Source organism: Lissotriton vulgaris, chromosome 7 (assembly GCF_964263255.1).
Source record: "Lissotriton vulgaris chromosome 7, aLisVul1.2, whole genome shotgun sequence".
Taxonomy (NCBI): domain Eukaryota; kingdom Metazoa; phylum Chordata; class Amphibia; order Caudata; family Salamandridae; genus Lissotriton; species Lissotriton vulgaris.
In genome coordinates this window covers 1,633,656,633-1,633,663,780 of record NC_141695.1, presented here as the reverse complement: position 1 = coordinate 1,633,663,780, position 7,148 = coordinate 1,633,656,633, and positions in this window count along the sequence as shown.

Sequence of the window (7,148 nt, the reverse complement as noted above, 5' to 3'; positions counted from 1 at the left end):
CAAACTCAATACAAAGGCTCAAAAGTCTCAAAATATGGAAGTACACCCTATTTCGCAATCAGAAAGCATCAGTCGGCCAGCTCTGAAGGGACAGGGAAGCCTCCACTGACTGAACGTGCACTGCAGAATGTCATTCATGATTCTACGCCTCGCCCACCACAAGGACCCCCACTTTCAGGCACTGAAACCACATTGCCAACTCACGCCGATGAACCAAGCGAACAGTCAGTGTCAGACACGGGAGAGGGGTGCTTCTGGGAAAGTGCAGCCTGCATCTGGAATTCCCTCCCCCCGAACATCTGACCCCCCTCAAATCTAATGCTCTTCATAACAGGTCAACCTTACCCCCTCCCACCCCATTCCCAGATACTGGTGTCCATCATAATTTCTGCATAGTATTTCGCCTTACAGCAGAGGTATTCAAACTTTTCCAGGTTGAGCCCCCCCAGCTGAATTCCCCCAGATGTTGGGCCCCCCCACCACCCGACCGAAACCTCGGGAATCCGGCACACCACATGATCGACTGCAACGCGCACACCATGGGCCATATCCTGCAAACAATGCTCAACACAACAAGAGTGCCTAGCAAACTGCAGGCTTGTGAGTGGGTTGGCGAAACGACCGAGGCGTACCACACAGCTCAAAACACAATCCTCCAAGGCAAAGGAAGTCATCACAACCCCCCCATCCATCATGTACACCTTGTCATCCACCAACTCCCCCACCATTCATTCCTTCCCTCCATCTGTGCCCCATCCACATCCAAACCCCTTCAACCACTTGCAAACCCATCCACCATCCATCCCTCCATCCATCATCTCACCCATCCATCCCTCCATCCACCCCCTCACCCATCCATCCATCCATCCCTTCACCCAATCCATCCCCTCACCAATCCATCCACTCTTCCACACATCCATCCATCCACCCACTCATCCATCCATCCAACCACTCACCCCTTCACCCAAGCTATCCTCCCACTCATCCATCCACTCCTCCATTCATTCATCCATCCACTCCTCCATTCATCCATCCACTCTTCCACCCATCCATCCACTCCTCCACCCATCCATCCACTCACTCATCCATCCAACCACCCACCCTCTCACCCATCCAGCCATCCCCCCACCCACTCATCCATCCACCCAGTCACTCATCCGTCCACCCACTCAACCCCCCACTCATCCATCCACCCACCCATCCATCCCTCCCGCTCTCCACCCTCCCCCCACTCATGCATGCACTCTCTGACCCATCCATCTCCATGCTCCTCTCCTCACCCATCTATGCACACACCTGCCAATCCACTCTGCCAATCATTCATCCATGTCCTCACTCATCCATCCATCCGTCCTCCGCCTCTCTCTCGATTCCCCCCTCACCCAGCCACCCATCCCTCCATCCACCCTTCACCCATCCACCCACTCATTCATCCATCCACTCATCCACTCATAAATCCATCCATTGACCTCTCACCCACCCCTTCACTCCTCCATCCATCCCCCGTCCATCCACCCTCCTCAATCACCCATCCATCCCCACATCCACCCCTTCACTCATCCATCCATTTATTCACCCCTTCACCCATCAATACATCAATCCATCCATCCATCACCTCTCTCATCCAACCACCCACCGACTCATCCACCATCCACCCCTCATCGATCCATCCACCATTTCACTGATCCATCCATCCCTCCACCCGTCCATCTACCCTTCCAACCATACACACCTCCATCCACTCCCATCCATCCCTCCACTCATGCATCCATCCTCTCTCCCACCATCCATCCACCCCTTCACCCATCATCAATCCCCTCACTCATCCATCCACCCCCCCACCCATACATCCACCATGTCACCCACACATCCACCATTCCACCCATCACTCCACCCAAACATCCACCACTCCACCCATACATCTATTCACCCACATGGCAACATAACGGACGTCTGGTGGCCGGCTCCACCCGACATCCCTCGCTCTCCCTCTAGCTGCCTCTGTCTCCCTCGCTCTCCTTATGTCTCCCACGCTATGCCTCCCTCGCTCTCCCTCTGTCTCCCTCGCTCTCCCTCTGTTTCCCTCGCTCTCTCTCACTATGCCTCCCTTGCTCTCCCTCTGTCTCCCTCGCTCTCCCTCTGTCTCCCTCCCTCTCCCTCACTCTGCCTCCCTCGCTCTCCCTCTGTCTGCCTGTCTCCCTCCCTCGCTCTCCCTCTGTCTGCATGTCTCCCTCCCTCACTCTCCCTGTCTGCCTCGGTCTCCCTCGCTCTCCCTCTGTCTGCCTCTGTCTCCCTCCCTCGCTCTCCCTCTGTCTGCCTGTCTCCCTTCCTCGCTCTCCCTCTGTCTGCCTGTCTCCCTCGCTCTCCCTCTAGCTGCATCTGTCTCCCTCGCTCTCCCTATGTCTCCCTCGCTATGCCTCCCTCGCTCTCCCTCTGTCTCCCTCGCTCTCCCTCTGTCTCCCTCGCTCTCTCTCTGTCTCCCTCGCTCTCTCTCTGTCTCCCTCGCTCTCCCTCTGTCTCCCTCGCTCTCTCTCCCTCTGTCTCCCTCGCTCTCTCTCCCTCTGTCTCCCTCGCTCTCTCTCCCTCTGTCTCCCTCGCTCTCTCTCACTCTGCCTCCCTCGCTCTTCCTATGTCGCCCTTGCTCTCCCTCTGTCTCCCTCGCTCTCCCTCACTCTGCCTCCCTCGCTCTCTCTCACTCTGCCTCCCTCGCTCGCCCTCTGTCTGCCTGTCTCCCTCCCTCGGTCTCCCTCTGTCTGCATGTCTCCCTCCCTCACTCTCCCTCGCTCTCCCTGTCTGCCTCAGTCTCCCTCGCTCTCCCTCGCGCTGCCTCCCTCGCTCTCGCTATGTCAGCCTCTGTCTTCCTCCCTCGCTCCCCTCGGTCTGCCTGTCTCCCTCCCTCGCTCTCCCTCTGTCTATCTGTCTCTGTCTCCTTCCTCCCTCCCTCTCCCTGTTCATCTCACCATGCCTGTGTGTGCCCAGGCTGACACAGCTTCTGGGCACACACTCAGCCAGCCAGCCGCACCCGAGCACTTCACACCTCTTTAAGAGACCATTCGCATGCTAATGAGCTTTGTTCAGCTCTTAGGCCCCTGGAGCCCCACTCTGACGGAAATCGCCCCCGGCCCTCACAGAGAGCCTCTACATCGCGCTGCCACAGGGACAAAGGAATGGGCACAAAGGGAAGATCGGAGTGGAGCGCGCGGCCCCCCTGGGATGGTGCCGCGCCCCCCCCTGGGGGGCGCGCCCCACAGTTTGAAGAACTCTGCCTTACAGTAATCAGTGCAATGCTGTGACGTATCAACACAATAAGTGTAATGACCATGTCCCGCCTCTCTGCACGGCTCTCAGGATACACTCAGTGGAAGCGAGACCCCGGGCCAGGGACATGGGCTCTCCTCTCTCGTGCACTTACATTGTCTGTCCCAGGAACACTCACAGGAAATTCAATTATGCAAAGCCTGAAATAATGTTTGTTTTTTTGCAGTTTTATACAAAGCAAACTTCAGCCCAAGGCATTGCGAGAACCAGACCAGTTACATGTTTTTAGGAATGGGGCTATCACATGATTAATCTAGAACTTATGGGCTTTGAGCCAAGGCTGCAGGCCACCTCATCTCCCCATCACCACAAACCCTGGCTCCTACGGTGTCAGGTGGATGGATATGCCTGCCACCTGATGCCAACGTCTCATCCCCAGCCCTGGCCCCAAGGCATGAGGCAGGCTTTCATCACACTAGGTTAAACTGATGTTTTTTTCCGATAAAAAAATAATTCCTGCAGCAAGCTTAATTGGACAGATTGTGACATATGCAAAAATGTCTTCTTCAGCTCTGTGGTGCGGTTTTTACAGCAAGTCTATGCTAGCTGATGCAGCCGAGTTACTTACTGTTTTAATCGAGATGAAAATGGAGGCTCGACTGTTTTATATAATGGTCATCTTAGAAAGCGGTATTGAGGAGTTTTGCATTAGTTTCAAGTAGTTTTTAACCCTTCTCACTGCTCAATAGTTTGAAGTTTCTTCTTAAATTCGCTTTTTCAATGTCACTCTCAGTTTCACTCATTTGCAGTTGAATGCCACTCAGAAGTGCATTGAAACAATGGAAATGTCATACATAATCTGAAAACGTGGCAGCGATGGTGTAAATCAAGATCATACTGCTACAGCTCTCGTTGCTCTTGGCAGCGCTGCATGCTAAACTCATCTGAAAACAAAAACATTTATCCGTGTATGTGATATGTGCTGGATTAGAACAGTTTCATTAAATTAATCAATCAGTATTTCATAGGCTTATGTACCTTCTTTCTGCGGCAATGGATGTGATTGTAATTATAGACTTCCTCACTAGGTTTGTTTAGCAGTTAATGTAACTGTATTGCTATTATATAAAACACTGATGAGATTTCAGCTGGCAGCTCTGATTTCAGATGATGGTCACTTAAATGTCCAAAGAGCCCACCTCCTCCCCCTAACTAAGAGGATCGCCTTTAGATCTTGGTGCTGTTATTTGTTTTGGTACTTCTCTTCCCAATAGCTACTTTATTGCTATATTGAGTTTCAAAATTCCTCTTCATGTTATATATCTCCACCCATTCCTTTTTAGGTCTCGCTGAACCAACGCGCATGCGTTGTTCTGCGAGAGTATAGTAGGCGAAACAAACTCTTGAAACCAGCGAGGATTGTCCCCAATGCATGTGAAGTACTAAAGTGACGCTTCCCCAGCGCGCGCTTGCCTCACTTCTCAATCACACCCCATATGGTGTTCCCTCCCCCTCGCTCGCACATCAAAGGCTACTGCTCCCCCGCCAATGCGCTCCCGCACCGCCCCCCCACAGCAATGCCAAGAGCTTGTCTTCGAAGCAGTGAACTCTCGGTTACGTTTCGCCTTTGTGACATGGAGGTTGCTTCCTGTCACCTGCGGCCTTTCACTTTTTTTTTTCCTTCATGTGGTCTACTTCTACTCATGCTTTGTGGTTTTTTTATGAGAACATGTTGTGGGTTTTCACGGTACCAGCTGCAGGCGGGGTAAGCCTGCGCTGCAGGGCATGTTTTTCTGTAATTTTCAATTATTGTTTTTTTCCACATGCCCTTTCCTACAATCTAAACTTGCGATCAGCTTTTGTAACCTTAGATCGTGTTTATGCTGTTTTATTTTGCTTAGTATTTCACATTGTGTGTATGCTGTTTTATTTTGCTTACTATTTCGCAAAATACTTTATTGGTGTGTTATCTTGCCACGTTAATTTTTGTATTTATTATAGTGCCGCCTAACTTGCAATTGGCCTTTGTAACCTTATATCGTGTTTATGGTATGAAGATTACAAAAGCCAATCGCAAGTTAGGCGGCACAATAAAAAATAAATAAAAACAAGTTTTTGTATTGCTGTGTTATCTCGCAACGTTATTTTTTTTAAATGTATTATTGTGCCGCCTAACTTGCTATCAGCTTTTGTAACCTCCATAGCATAAACACGCTCACTTTCTCTCACTGCAGGTAAGACATGCTTTGATGCCTCTTTACCCCCTCCCTCCCGTTGTTGTGCCTTCTCCCTCCCCGTACCCCTCGTCCCCGCAGCCCGCCCGCTGTCTGTGCCTTCTCCCTCCATGTTGATGCTTGACTATATCATGCCTTTACAGGTCTGTTTCGCCTGCATGGGCTTTATACTTCCTTTAAGACGAAAGTGTGCCGTGAGTTTGTTATGTCATATGGTTTCGACGAATGCAGCCATCAGGAAACGTTTTGCCTGATTTTAAGATGTGCAGCTGTGTGTAAACCATAGTCACAAGCATTTGCAATGCAAACGGTCTCGCATTTTATTTTTCTTCTGAAAGGGATATTTCCCAACGGACTCAAACGAAATATGCTTGAAATCAGCCTCCTTCTCCTTGTTTAAATATTCTGAAAAACCCTGAGTGATACCTTATATTCATTGTATTTAACCTGTTTTTAAATGATGCATCAGCATTTTAAATCATACCGTAATTGTGCAATGATTCACTTAGTACAACACAACAGGCCTTTCACTGACACCCCCCCTATCCCCTGCAGGGTAGCACCAGCCCGGTGCCCCGCTGTGGTCAGTGTTCGGGGCTTGTGTTTGCTTTGCGCGCACTACATTTGAAAAATCTAAAATACAGTGTTCCTTTATGAATTGTTCACGTACGCTTTGTAAACGCGCTTCCCCCATTAAGGCCCCTCTCCCAGCTTGTTAGACAGGTTCTCCAAGGCCACTTCTTCCGGCTTGAGGAATGTGCAGCCTGTTTAATAGTGTAGTTGTACTCCTAAAGGGCTTATGAGTGCCATCCATTTCTTGCCCTCGTGCTGTTTTCACAACTTCTCGAGCTTTTACCTTTTTGTTGCTCTGGCATCATCACCTTTTTGTGGGAACCGTGCAGTGCACCCCTTTTAATTGCAAGCGGCACATATGAACTTCTAAGCGTATCACTTTAACAGTGCACTGGTGCAAAACTAAGCAAAAACAACTGTGGTTCTTTTTCAGTTTGGGTGACAGTAGAGAAAAAATATTTTTTTCTTTTTAACAACACTACTGCATCCCCACCGTGGCTTCCGCTCGATATCCAGCAACGCTATAACAGCTGCTTTTATTGTCACGTATTTTTCATTGTGTTTTCAGTACAACTTTTCTCCTCCACAGTGCCAGAGCTTCCCCCGCCCCCCTCCCTACAATGCCAGAGCTTTTCACTCCAAAACATCAGACTAAGCTTGCCCGCATTGGCCCCTCCGCCCCCAGCAGACAGACAGCCATAAAAGACCTACAGATAGAGCTCGTGTGTTTGGGCTGGCGAGGGATTTCACAAACAGACTCTCTCTTTTCCACCACGGACTCATATTTTGTTACTAAATAGAAATGTAATGTTTTCGTTCTTTCTTCCACTCCTTTGTCCTTAGTGTACTTCTCCTGTCTTTGCGCCTACTGCCTTCCCTATGAGTATTTAATTAAATGGTGCTGTTATTGTGCTGGGGTGTAAGGGTCTCCCCCCAACCGAGCCTATCTGGCACTAGTCTGTCTATCAATGACATCAGGCAGATGCTTGACTGTGCTAGCAAAGATGTCAGCATACGGCCTCTGAGGCTGGCTGCTTCACCCCGTTGGGTTCCCCAGAAGTATCAGACTTTCTCACAAGTGAC